This window comes from Varanus komodoensis, unplaced genomic scaffold, assembly GCF_004798865.1.
Source record: "Varanus komodoensis strain SLA01 unplaced genomic scaffold, ASM479886v1 scaffold27, whole genome shotgun sequence".
Taxonomy (NCBI): Eukaryota; Metazoa; Chordata; class Lepidosauria; order Squamata; family Varanidae; genus Varanus; species Varanus komodoensis.
This window is the reverse complement of record NW_025335701.1, coordinates 13380323-13395153: the sequence shown is the minus strand read 5'-3', so window position 1 is coordinate 13395153 and position 14831 is coordinate 13380323. Positions and strand designations below refer to the sequence as shown.

General features: G+C 39.8%; 1 protein-coding gene across 6 annotated transcripts in view; it reads right to left on the bottom strand.

Annotated features, from left to right (window-relative positions):
• FGD4 (FYVE, RhoGEF and PH domain containing 4) overlaps nt 1–14831 on the bottom strand; it is a 110986-nt gene that overhangs the window by 85664 nt on the left and 10491 nt on the right. For 2 of the 6 annotated variants that reach the window (XM_044433960.1, XM_044433963.1), the window contains exons 1-2: nt 1828–1878; nt 1458–1541 (exon numbers count right to left, since the gene is read on the bottom strand). The exons of 3 other annotated variants lie outside the window; for them this stretch is intronic. The gene's annotated coding sequence lies outside the window, so the exon portion shown is untranslated. Of the gene's footprint in view, nt 1–1457; nt 1542–1827; nt 1879–14831 lie in introns of those variants that run through there. One more of the 6 variants, XM_044433964.1, reaches the window with a different exon arrangement.

The following is a 14831-nucleotide window of genomic DNA, read 5'->3' as shown; positions in this document are numbered from 1 at the left end:
CCTTTACCTTACTGCAGTGTATGACCTCTATTAGGCCAGATCACGGCTAAAGCAATCAAGGCAAAACTAGACTGCCTCTGCCGACAGCAAGCAATTACTGCATGAGAAAAGAGAGAGAGAGGTGCAAGAGCCACTTGATGTCATAAGGATGCTAACCCACATGCTTGGGTCTATCAACGAAAATTAGCTGTTTAAACTTATTAAAAAATATGGCATACTAGGGGTGATGTCAAAAGGTAAGAGATCACCTTCTGCAGGTGAAAGAAAAAGAAGAAAAGGAGAAGCTGAAGAGTTTGGACTATGCTGAAATGGTATACCCGGTTATGCAAAAAGCAAAAGCAGTTCATCAGGACTAACAAGAATTTTAAAGTATATACATTCAGAAAATTTGACATCATTTTCCATTGGTAACCCACACTTGTTTTCTCACTTCTTCTGTTGATAAAAAGCCAGAACAATTGCATAGCATCCCACTGTATTTTTATGAAATCTCGTACTCTGATTCAAAGGGACAATTGTGCCCTGAAAAGTAGTCTTTCAAGTAATACAACACATAAATGGGCACATTTTGCATGTATCCTTATTCATGATCAACTATAAATGGAATATATATCAAATTCCTAACAAATAATCCCTATATGAGACCCAATGTGGCATAGTGGTTAAAGTGCTGGATTGGGACTTGGAAGATACCTGCCAGACATGAAACTTAATGAGTGATTTTGAGCTAATCACCAACCCCCAGCCTAACACAGTTAGGGTTCTTGTAAAAATAAAATAGAGAGAATTATGTAAACTGCCTTGGGTTCTTTGTGGGGGGGGGGGGGAAAGACAGGTTATAAATATAACAGAATGAATAAATAGAGCACTAACTGCAGCCAGCAAAGCTGCTAAAAGTATAGATCTCATAGCCAACAAGTAAGATTTCTATCCCCCTCTCAAATCAGTAGAGTAGATATTGATAATGTCTGATTAAACCAGCTATGACTCTCTCATGGAGCAAGAGTTTCTCTTGTCACGATCTTTTTCTATTCACAGTGAGCAGCATGTATGGTCAAGCTTATAGTGAATGCAACACAAGGTTTCAAAAACTTGAGTTGAAGGTTTAATGTTCCCTATCTAAAGCTTAAGAATTTTGGACTCTGACTTGCCAGGCCACTTCTATGACAGAAGGGAGAGGCATGGAACATTCTGAGAAAAACCTTACATAAAAAATGCTAATCTGCATGAAATCACAGCTTACTCTAAAGATACAAACTAATGCATTCAGAAAACCTTACATTGTATATGTCAAACACAAGCTGTGTTTTGCTTTCAAGTGATCACTTCATAATATACCCTTGCACAGTACTTACTCTGCCCTCAAAACTTCAGTTTAGAAATAACTAAGCACAGCAAAAATTTTTTAGTAAGACTATGATAATGAGATGAGTTGAAAAACAACTAGATATACTTACAGATCCCAAATCCAGGAAGGTATCAGCTTCATTTTTCAACAGTAACAGTAAACATTTTCTTCAAAGTATGCACTGAGCAGCTCACTACAGTTTTAAAAAGGAAGTAGTGCATTTCATCACAATTGTTGTTTGTGATGCATGTCAGGAAATATGCAAGACTTTAACACAGAGAACAGCCGGTTCTCTCCCCCCCCCCCCCCCGCCCGAGAAGGATTAATGCTGGAAACCCATCTGCAAATAATTCTGAAAAACCACAGAATGCTAGTAGAACAGGCACTATCTGACCAAAACTAAACACAAGTTCTATTGCTTTTGGTTGGTGATGCTTCACCCTTCCCTGGAAAGTGTTGAAAAAGCAACAGGCACTTACATTTGGCTAGAGTGTCTCCAAAAATTTATTCATACTTCACAGGTTAAGTCTTTAATTACTTTTTATCCACTATAGTCCTGCAATTTCACCCAGAGAAATAAACATTCCTACGATTAGAAAATAGACATATTGTACAGAAATATCAAGGAGAGAATGTTCCCCTCTGTATAAAGTGACATTTCATATGACAGACTAGTTTAAGTAAAACAAAGCTGAAGTAAAAAGAACTATAATTTAGGGTACAACCACTCTCTCTGGTGAGAATGCGTGAGGCAAAACTCAGGTAGGACAATAAGCTTTGGCGGTTGAAAACTGGATTTTATCTTAAAGAATGGATTAGTAGAGAGGGTCACTCCTAGCACTGGTGACCATCAATAACACCACTTCCAGGTAAGTTCCTTGACAGGGATGGAACACTGAGGCTCAAAAGGTGATTTGGTGAGGGACTGGATTACTCTATTGAGATCCCTGATAAGGGACCTATGTGCAGGTGAGATAGAAAATCCAAATTCAGAACTCTCTTAAGTTGGGGGTGAAATGAAACTACCCCCCTAGAACTGGGAGCCACTGTGGTGCAGTGGTTTAAGAGAATGCATGTGGAACTCAGATAATTTGGGGTCTAGTCTGGCCAGATAAAGACTCAGCCCAAGCTGGCTTACAGGGTTGTTTTTGTGGGGAGAAGAGAAAAAGAGCAGCAGGAAGAGAATGATGTAAGCCATTCTGAGTTCTTTAAAAAAAGAAAAAGGTGGAATATAAATGTAATAAAATGAATAAACTGTACTCAAGGCTGCCACTTGGCACTCTAAACTGTTAGTAGTAAGCCATGATCCAAACCAGATTAAAGAAAAGGTGTGAGGGACTCCAGCTTGAAGTTGCGATATCTTTTTAATCTACCACCTTTGGAAGATGTTCCAAGTCATTGTTGGCAGAGGATCTCCTGGAGGCTGGGATGGTAGAAAAGGCAGCTTCCAAGGCTTGAATGATCACTCCTTGAGCTTACAGTTAACCCTTGGATCCCTTGAGCAAAATGCCAGAGATACTGAACAGAACTTCTTACAGTGCTCTCTGTAATGGCAATCAGTTGTCCACTTTTCTCAACCAAGACTGGAAGAAGTGGAAGAAGCATATGAAAAGGAGGTTGTAGAATATGAGGACTCCTTCCTTCTCTGCTGGCCACACCTGTGCCTCCTGCCATGTTCTATGCATTTAGCACCCAGAAATGGCAATGTAGTCCATATAAATGGCTTTAAATATACTTTAGATTAGAAAGATTGACCTTGGCATTATCCTTTGTCTATTACAGGCCTTCAGTAGTAGAAATATTGACATTGCAGAGAATAAAGGTCACTTCAGTGCTGAACTATGGCATTTGCTAATGTTTTTGTTAAAATAAATTTCAATTAATTTTTTTTAAATAGGACTGTTTCATCTACTTTCTACATCCTGGGGCTTAACATATTACAACTAATGGCTGTTATCCAATTCTCTCAGCCAGAACCCTCATTATACTATCAAAAATTATCTGTTAGAGCAACTTCTATATTTCTATGTCTGAAATGCTTGTAAGGTACTTTTTCTGTCCTTTTCTTCTTCATAATACAAACGTAATCTCATGGCACTGTATATCCCACTTGCCCGAATTGTTCTATGGACTTGATTTTTCCATTCAAAAAGGGCCAGGGAGTGAATTTCAAAAATGCTCTCTGGCCATTTTAAAACTGGATTATTTGATTTCTTTAAAAGAAAGCTGTTGTGGACGTAGCCAGTGGTTTATATGTCCAGAAGTGCAGCGTTCAATCTGTTTTGGAAGCAGTTGCACGCTACTAAAATATCAGGTACTGAATGCATTTTTGGCATGCTCCAGGATCCATACTTGTCACTTGAGGCACAGATGTCCTCAGCAACTAGAGCACTTTTATCAGCTTAGGCTGATAAATTAGTTGTGATCTCTGAGCAGAGATAGGCAGGCATGGGTCATCCATACCCTGATAACGTCCCAATTGGATTACTACAATGAATGTGTACATGGGGCTACCTTTAAAGACAACAAAAGTTATCTGGGTAGATTACATTAAGATAAAATAAAATATAGTACCTTGGGAGAAAAGATCTTTCCTTGGTGCATAAAACTTAAGTGTAAAAGCCAGGCAGACTTCCTTGAGCATCCATAAACAGCCAAAATCAAAAGTCCTCCCTGTTGCAGTTATTTGCCTAAATCTGTTCAGCAGTGGAACCCAGAGAAGGAGCCCAGGCCACTCAGGAACACATTTACACAGAGAAAATATTTGTCAGATAGGCTGCAGCCCTTAATCCAAAACTGTCTCACTAGCAACATGGTTTAAGGATTACTCATCCTACTTTCATATAGTTTAGATTCTCCTAAATGTGGAGCCAATTTTTCAATGCTTTAATTCTTGTAGTTAAAAGCACCCATAAAGGAACAGATGAGGAAAATAAAATTCCTGTGAAAAGAGAACCCCATCAAAGCAGAAATTTATTCTTATATGTAAATCTGAAATGTTAAGAGTGTGAAAGTTCAGAAGACCTTCACATTTCTCTCAAATTCTTTCCAAAACCCTTAGAAAGCAAGATTTACTACTTTAATAAGGCTGCCAGTAGTTCTTTGGGTGAACTATGCAAGTGGACAGCTGGCACTGTAATTTGTCAACAAATGGGGCACTACAGTAAATACAAATATTTCTATGTTTCGCTTAAAAAAATAAGCTACTGAAGACACTCGTCCAGTTTATCTCTATTTAGTTCCCCAACTACTATTGAACTCTCCTCCTCAAGAGTATCATTCAACCTACCCTCGAAATAGATTTTGCTTTCTCAAACTCTGAGTTGGCACAGAATCACAAACAGCTGCACGGTAGCCACTTGAAATGCAACCATATGGCAGCTGCTCCTCAGTTCAAGTTCTTTGTGTGTACTGACTTGCCATGACAAAGCCCCATACACATCCATGTCTGGCTGGAGTGGCATGAAAGAAAGTCACTGGATTTCTGTAATCAGCTAATGCATATGAACACTAAAACCTGCCTCCATATGTCTCCCAAGCAAATGTCATCACACCTCTGTTTGAATTAATGAGGATGTCTGCTGTTCTGCGACACTAGTGCATGTGTCCATGACTACAGTAACTGTTTTATTTGCTCTGTGTAAGTTTATATATGGCTCAAAGGATTTTTATGGTACTCCTGAAGTCTACTGCAGGACATAGCCACAGAAATTAACTAAGAAATAATAGAAACTGGAAAGCAAATTATTTGGCCTACTTTATATGCTACCTTTTAACATGTACCTGTTACCTACACAGTGCAGTTTGGCATTTGGCAGTCACATCCCACAGGAAATCCTAATGGCCAAAGCTTATGGCAGAGCTTCTGTTGCTAGATTTTTCTTTTTCTCTTTCTCTGAAACATTGAAAAGAAGCCACATGAAGATCATCTCTGTGTAGCGCAAGTGTTTAATTTGGCACAAACACAAAAGTCAAAAATACTTTGGTACAACATGGATACTTGTAGCAAAACACCTTTCTAGTGTTGGGCTACTTTTTTAAAAAATACAAACACTGTCATGTAGCAAAACCATCATCTATAACATAGATGATGTTTCTTTACATACCTACCTAAATTTATTAGAATCCAATTGGTTATATATAACTTCTAAATACTGTATTTTGGAATGGAATATTAACAAAACACTTAAATACGGACTTTATACTCAGAGGTGGGCACAGCACGTCTTATGATAATTCTACCAGTGCTTCTTTAGAATTTATTACGATCTCAGAATATATGATACTTTGATTTTTTTAATTTTTCAGAGCTATGCTAACACTGACATTTACAGAACCCAGGGTAAATGAAGAAAACGTTTAGCTGGAAGCTTTGATTCCAAAAACATATTCATCAAGCAAAAACAATTTCATAAGGAAAGTCATCAGAAGAAAAATTACTTGGGAACACATGTGCTCATCTGGTCATGTTTAACCTCAGTTTCTTTGCTCTTAGCTAAATGCACTTCCTGCCCACATCTTGAACACTAACACATCTAAAGCAGGACATGCAGGCTATATATTGAACGCCTGCAGTTTCTCACTTCCTTTGTGGTTTTTAAGCTCAAGAGAAATGAGCAGCAGCACTGTCAATGGAAAATCATTATTTCCCTGTAATTGGAATATAATTTATAGCACTAGTTCAACCTAGATCCAAAACAGTGGAAGAGCCATATTTCAGAATCAGGTGATGGAACAGCTATAAACTGGATGTGTTATCTAGGGACCATTTATGCAAGCTCCCAAAGAGTGAGCAAACAGGGAGAACTAACAGGAATTTGCAACTGAGCTGCAGTAGAAGAAGAGAAAAAGGCAAAGGGGACTCTGTTAACCTTCAGGAAGGCAGGAGAAAGGCTGTGGCAACACAGCAAGGTACAATCAAAACAGCAGCTGAGACTATGGATTGAGAAGGCTGCCCAGTGGTGGTAATCTACAAGGTCTGCGCAATGTCTGTTTTCTTGCCTGAAGTCAACATGTATTTGGGCTCCCATTGCATTGGGAAAATGTATATTTGTTTTTATTGTTGAAAATGTAAACTGCAGAGAGCGCCCCATGGGCTATGGTTACACTTTGCTCAAGTGAAAGCAAATAGCCTTTCTGGAGCAAAAGTAAGAACACTGGAGTGACAAGTGTCCACCCTCAAGGGGATAAGAGAAGGTGAAGAATTTTGAGTGGTAAAACCATGCCAGCTAAGTGTAATGCAGAAGCTGGAACAGCAAGTTGAGGCGGAAGAGAATCCTGAGATAAGAGAAAATGAGAAGGAAACTCCCTGGAAAAAGGTGACAGTTAAGTGCAAAAGAACTAGAAGAGTCTCTGCACCAGTGAAAGCAGTAGAACTATGGAACCACTTTCTGGTCTTGAGGATAAGACTGGAGGACAGCCTGCAATGGAAGAACTATAAAGGCCTGAATGTCAGTCAAACAGCGGCAACATACCCCTGCCTACAAGAATGAGTGTTAGTTGTGGGAGACTCCATGCTGCATGGAATGGAAACACATGCATACTATAAAGACCCATGGACTCACCAGGAATGCTGTCTCCCTGGAGGACAGTTTAGATTTAATTGAAGGATTGTTAAGGCTCGTAAAGACTGCTAACATATGTGGAGAAAAATGACACAAGTAACTGAAACTTGGTGGGATGACTTCCATGATTACAATTCAGCAACTGAAGGATATAACTTGTTCAAGAACAACCAAAGGAACAGAAAGGGAGGCACAGTTCCACTATATGATTTACATATCTCTACACTGAAATACAGGGGGATAAGTTTAATAGCTTCATTGAAAGCATCTGAATTAATATAAATGAACCAAGGAATAAAAGGATTGTGATTGCTGGATTCTATTACTGACCACTCAGTTAAGGAAAGGGTGAGAATGAAATTTTTGAAAAGCAGGCTGTCAGGGTTTCATCAAGAAGGCACAGTGTAGTAGGTATGAAGGATGTCAATTTCCCTGATATCTGTTGGGAGACCTATTCTGCCAAACATTGTCCCTCCCTGTGTTGCTGGTAACTTCCTCCAACAGAAAGTAAAGCAAGGAGCAGCTATCTTTCTTTGATTGGATTCAAAGCATCAGGGAAGACCTAGTAGAGAAAGTGGCAGCTATGGGAACTCTGGGGGAAAGTGACCGTACCATACTTGAAGTCTTGATTCTAAAGGAAACAAAAGCCAAATGTAGCCAAACATATACCCTGGATTTCAGGAAAGCCAATTTCAATAAACTCAGAAGAATAAGTTCAATGGCAAGTGACTCTAATGAGAAAAGGAGTTCAAAATTGGTGGGATTTTTTTTTTTTAAAGGAAATTCTAAAGGTGCAATTACAAATAATTCGAACAAGGAAAAAGGTAGAAGAAAAAGTCAATGTGGCTTTACAAAAAGCTTAGAGATGAGCTAAAAACTAAAAAGGACTCACTCAGGAAATGGAAGCCAAGGCTACAAAGGAAGGGTTTCGACAGGTAGCATGGATGGAATTACAAGAATGGTGTCAGGAAGCCTAAAGCTGAGGGAAAACTGAGGTTATTGAGAAATGCTAAAAGCAACTAAGAACATCCATAGTAAAAGACAGAGAAAAGAAACTGGGATTCCACTGGCCAATGTGGATGGCAAAATGATAACAGCTGGCAAAGAAAAGGCAGACATGCTCAATTCCTACTCCAGTTCAGTCTTCTCTCAGAAGAGGATCTCTGATCAGCCCAACAAAGGGGAAGTACAAGCTGAATGGGCAGGAGGTCATCTTAGGATTGAAAAGCAAATGATCAAGCATCACCTAATTAGTTTGAATGAGTTCAAATCTCCAGATGAATTGCATCCTAGAGTGATAAAGGAAGTGGCAAAAGAATTCTCAGAACCACTGTATATTACCTTTGAGAAATCATAGTGGATGGGAGAAGTGCAAGATGACTGGAGAAGGGCTATTGTCATCCCTATCTTTAAGAAGGCAAAAAGGAAGAACCTGGGAACTACAAACCAGTCAGTCTGACATCAATCACTTGGAAAATTCAGGAGCAAGTTATAAAGCAGTCAGTATGCAGACACCTTGAAAAAATGCAGTGATTATTAGGATCACATGAGACAGATATGCAAAGTCATCCAGGGAGCTGCATGGCTGAGTGGGGCCTAGAACCCAGATCTTCTGTGTCCCAGTTCCAAACTCTTAACCATACCACTACACTGGCTCTTTAATATAATCTAAACAGCACAGGATCATAGGAGGGAGGAGAAAATGGGAGCTGGGACTACTGACTAAAGCAATTTCACACACTGCGAAGAGTTACAACAGCTAGCTACCAGTGATCCTCCTATATATTTCCTTCACTGACCTCTACTGGCTAAAGTGTTGTAGTACAAGTTAAAATAAAGCATCAACCCACAACTGCTCCATTACAGGAAGAAGTTGAAGGAAAAATTCATTCAGACATTCTAAACTTTACTCTGTTATTATTCTATTCTCTGCTTTACTTTTTGCTTAACAAAGGAGATATTGAAACATATTTAATATACTTTAAAATTTTGTAAACAGTTGTAAAAGTATTCAGAGAGCCATCAAAACCAGAGTATATTTTCCCATTTTATGCAACTGTTATGACTATAAACAACAAATCTATCTATAATTCGTATCCTCTCTGTTCTTGGTTAAATATCTATCTGAAGTCCTACGACCTCAGATATTATTTTAAGCTTATTTTAAGAAGGATGCCTACAAGAATAATCAGTATCAATTTATTTTTTTGACAGCAGCTGTGTCTGGTTAACATGACTGAATTGCAGCAACTTGTCCAGCTCCTGCACATATTTTATATTTCAGACAGATGTACAGTTACACCCATAGGTAGCCATATATTAATATTAAACATCCTCTTAACAAATTGTGTACCTCAAAGTGATTTTCAGGAATGTCCTCAACATGAACCTGTTTAAGCATTCACTCTCTCCAACCTTCACTATCCTTGCAATACCCTTGTGTGTTTCCATCTTTGAGTTTCCATTTGGAGTTTGTTTGCAGTTCCCCACTGCTTGAGGCTACATAAGAACATCTGCTAATGCAATAATAAGGCTTCATATAGCTATATAACAATATGTGAAAAACCTTTTGTAATCAGAGCATTTCTTTTCCATGACAATGCATGTTCACAGTTCCTTAATGGCCACCAAACTAAACAGTAATAGCACAATCCAATGCATACTTACTCAAAACTAAGTCATGCCATCTTCAGTATGGCTTAGTTCATTATGAATAGGACTGCCACCTAAGTTTCTCTGGATATTGCAGCATTTACATTCCCCCACCCCCCCTTTGGTTTCCAATCATTGGTAGCATTCAAGAGATTGCCACACAATATTAATCATATTATATTCTGAAGTCTCGAGTTCTCAATGAAGTGGGAAACATGTCAGGGGTATACCGCCTGATTGTAACCCTACATGTAGAAAACTGGATGTGTTTCTGGATTAGTCCTTTATCACATCATCACATTGCCTTATAGAACTTTACAGGAGGTTCAGATGAAACCTCTCATGTTTTCCCACTGCTTCTTCCATCTTTTTCTTACAGCAGGAAATCAGTTAAGGAGAAAAAACAGACGAGATCCACAGAAGTGTTCTGAATTGTAGTAAAAGGAACCCTCCATCAAGAAGCACCCTTAGATGTCAAGGAGCATATTTTAAGTCCTCTCCTTCCAATATGAAATCCAGATACCACCCAATCAAGTTTTTCTACACAGTCACAAGAGGTAGATGTCTGTAACCGTAATGAAAACAACCAATGCTGAAATTCTCAAAAAAAACAAAAAAAACAAAAAACCCACTCCTCGTATTATGCTAAACAGCCAGATGTCACTTTTCCTGAGAGTACTTACTCATGGAACTAATCACAGCTGTACATGCTACTAGGTACCATAGTTAAAGAAATCATACCTTTAGCAGTCTCAACTCCATATGTGCAACAGGCTTTCAAACCTCATTCCTGAATGGAGCAAGCTTGTACTGGTACACCTTGAATGTGAAATCTACGTTAACTACCCCTTCCCTCCTGCTCTATGCAACAAAAGGAAAATGCACACAAACCACATGCTCCTCAGATAACTTATCTGAATAGTACTTGAATTATGTTGCAACAAAGGCAGAGAGGTGTGCTGAACTGAAATTATGGCAAGCAACAGAAAGACAAAAGGCTATTGAACAAAGACTAATGTGAAAGGAAGCAGAAGTGCCCTTGGAACACTTAGGGATTTTTTTAGTTCCTCATTCACCCTTGCATTGTATGACTCTTGGCTGGAATGTGAGCTTTGCAGATTCACTCTCTCTATAACAACATTATTATGCATTCCTGATAAACTTTAATTAAATAGAAGGGGACTCTACCAATGGAAGAAAAAAATAGCTGGGTCAGAGTTACCAATCCTCCATACACACCTCCAAAAGTATCCGAGGCAAGGATTGAGCAAATACAGACCTAGTTCTGCTAGCAAGTACCTCTAGGAGCAGAGAAAGGGATGTAGGAGTGCACAGATGAGAAAATCTGGGACTTAAAGGATTATTGGGTGGGATAATTAGGTTGGGAATATTCCTTGTTGCGTGCATCTTAATATTTCAACCTCATCTCACTAAAGGCCTTTTAGAAGCAAGTAGGGTTTGCCCCTTGGCTATAGAAAAGATTGTACAGGATATATAAATCACTATGAACAAAAGAGCAAGCAATCATTTCATTTCCTTTCCCTCCCAATTCACCTTCTTCCCCATTCCATTAACTATTCACAGTTCCCTATTACCATCTATCTATAGTAGATGTCCCCTTTGTAGGTATGTGTCCAGGTGCCAAACTGCCTGGTGGAGGAACAGAACATGTTAGAATAGGGTCTTTACGTATCATGGAGTCAGAAAGCATTCCTGCCTGCCATCAAAACTACTCCAGTCACCTTTTCTTAGGCTACAGATTATCCCTGGGCAAAGGACATAAGAAAAGCCATGTTGGCTTATCAGTCAATCAATCTGTACACATGATAGCAAACCAGCTGCCCACAGGATCCCTTGAGCAGGATGGGTGCAAGACCTACTCCTGCCCAAGCTCCTCAGCAACTAATGTATGCAGGTATGCCTCCTCTGGAAGCAATACACAGCCAGCAACGCTAGTAGCCACTGATGGCCTCCCTCATGAGAATCCTTTTTAAAAGCCATCCAGATTCGTGGACATCACCATTGCTTCCCATGGCAGCAAATTCCATAGTTTAACTATACAATGTGTGAAGTACTTCCTTTTATCTGTCCTATACCTTCCACCAATCAGCTAATGGGATGACCCCAGGTTCAAGTATTATGAGACAAGAAGAAAAATGCCTCCCTCCCTACTTTCTCCATAACATGCATTATTTTAAATACTTCTATCATGTTTCCCTTAACTTGTCTTTTTTCTAAGCTGAACAGTCCCAGTTGTTATAGCTGCTCTTCATAGAAGAGCTGCTCCAGCCCCCTGATCATTTCTGTTGCCCTTCTCTGTACCTTTTCCAACTCAATAAAGTCCTTTTTCACATAAGGCTCCAGAAGTGAGCACAATATTCCAAGTGTGGTCACACCAAAGATTCGTATAAGGCAAGTAAGATGTTGGCAGTTCTATTTTCTATTCCATTCTTAATTATGCCTAGCAGAGAGTTTACCTTCTTCACAGCAGCTTCCATGCAAACAACAACTTGTCTTTATGTTGAGTGTGGCAACGGAACCATAGTTTGCATTTCCTAGTGAACACTTGGAACCACCCAATAGTATGAAACTGGAGAGGCCATTGAGAATTCTCAATACTCCCCAAAGCCATTCATACACCAATACAGACACTGGGTGGCAAGGTACTACAGAGGCTGCTATTGCATAGGATGCTATCATCGGTTGGTAGAGGAGAGAAGGGAAGAGAGAGAGAAAGGTAAGACTGAAGTGTAAGGTCTAAAGAGTACCTTAACAAAACCCCTTGTGAGCCCTACCAAAACAGAGGCCTCCCGTGGAAAAGCTGTCTAGACTCCTCCAAGGAAAGATTCCTGCTAATCAAAAAAGAAGTACAAATGCTTCAAAGTGGACATAAAATATTTATGTTAATTACAAGTAAAACATGGAGGTTTTTCCCCATCACAGTTAATTTAAAAAAAAGAAAAAAAGAGGGGTATGTTTTGTAACTCCTTCATGTATCACTGCCTTGTCGTGGCGAAGGGGCTTGCGTAGCTCAATGAAGCTATGAGCTATGCCGTGCAGGGCCACCCAAGACGGACGGTCATAGCAGAGAGCCCTGACAAACATGATCCACTGGAGAAGGAAATGGCAACCCACTCCAGTATCTTGCCATGAAAACCCTATGGACAGTACCAAAAGGCAACAAGATATGACACCGGAAGATGAGCCCCTCAGGTCGGAAGGTGTCCAATATGCTACTGGGGAAGAGCAGAGGGCTAGTACTAGTAGCGCCAGAAAGAATGAAGCGACTGGGTCAAAGCCGAAAGGACACTCAGTTGCAGATGTATCTGATGGTGAAAGGAAAGTCTGATGCTGCAAAGATCTATACTCCATAGGAACCTGGAATGTAAGATCCATGAATCAAGGCAAGCTGGATGTGGTCAAACAAGAGATGACAAGACTGAACATCGACATCTTAGGAATCAGTGAACTAAAATGGACAGGAATGGGTGAATTTAATTCAGATGACCATCAGGTATACTACTGCGGGCAAGAATCCCTCAGAAGAAATGGAGTAGCCTTCATGGTCAATAAAAGAGTAGGAAAAGCAGTACTGGGATACAATCTCCAAAATGACAGAAACATCTCAGTTCAAATCAAAGGCAAACCATTCAACATCACAGTAGTCAGATGAGGCTGAAGTTGACTGGTTCTATGAAGGCCTACAACACCTTCTAGAATTAACACCAAAAATGATGTCCTTATCATCATGGGGGATTGGAATACTAAAGTAGGAAGCCAAAAAATAACTGGAATAACAGGCAAATTTGGCCTTAGAATACAAAATGAAGCAGGGCACAGGCTGGTAGAATTTTGCCAAGAGAATACGATGGTCATAGCAAACACTCTTTTCCAACAACCCAAGAGACGACTCTACACATGGACATCACCAGACGGTCAACACAGAAATCAGACTGACTATGTGCTCTGCAGCCAAAGATGGAAAAGCTCTATACAGTCAGTAAAAAAATAGGTCAGGAGCTGAGTGTGGCTCAGATCATGAGCTTCTGCTTGCAAAATTTAGGCTTAAGTTGAAGAAAGTAGGGAAAAGCACTAGGCCACTCAGGTATGGCCTAAATCATATCCCTGATGAATATACAGTAGAGGTGACAAATAGATTTAAGGAATTAGATCTGAATGACAGAGTGCCTGAAGAACTATGGATGGAGGTTTGCAACATTGTACAAGAGGTAGCAACTAAAACCATCCCAAAGAAAAAGAAATGCAAGAAAGCAAAATGGCTGTCTGAGGAAGGTTTACAAATAGCTGAGGAAAGAAGGGAAGCGAAAGGCAAGGGAGAAAAGGAAAAATACACCCAATTGAATGCAGAATTCCAGAGAATAGCTAGAAGAGATAAGAATGCCTTCTTAAATGAACAGTGCAAAGAAATAGAAGAAAACAATAGAATATGGAGGACCAGATATCTCTTCAAGAAAATGAAGGGAACGTTTCATGCAAAGATGGGCAAGATAAAGGACCAAAATGGCAGGGACCTAACAGAGGCAGAAGAGATTAAGAAGAGGTGGCAAGATCACGCAGAAGAACTATACAAGAAAGAGCTTAACATCCCTGATAACCACGATGGGGAGGTCACTGACCTCGAGCCAGACATCCTGGAATGTGAAGTCAAATGGGCCTTAGAAACTCTGAGCAACAATAAAGCTAGTGAGGTGACAATATTCCAGCTGAGCTATTCAAAATCTTAAAAGACAATGCAGTAAAAGTGCTACATTCAATATGCCAGCAAATTTGGAAAACTCAACAGTGGGCACAGGATTGGAAAAGGTTAGTTTACATTCCGATCCCAAAGAAGGGCAATGCCAAAGAAGGTTCAAACTACCGCACCACTGCACTCATTTCACATGCTAGCAAAGTTATGCTCAAAATTCTACAAGCTCCAGCAGTAGACCAAGAACTACCAGAAGTACAGGCAGGATTTCGAAGAGGGAGAGGAACTAGAGATCAAACAGCCAATATACACTGGATCATGGAGAAAGCTAGGGAGTTCAGGAAAAACATCTACTTATGCTTCAATGACTTTGCTAAAGCCTTTGATTGTGTGGATCACAACAAATTGTGGCAAGTTCTTAAAGAGATGGGAGTACCAGACCATCTTCGTCTCTTGAGAAACCTATATGTGGGTCAAGAAGCAACAGTGAGAACTGGGCACGGATCCACTGATTGGTTCAAAATTGAGAAAGGAGTTCGGCAAGGCTGTATACTGTCGC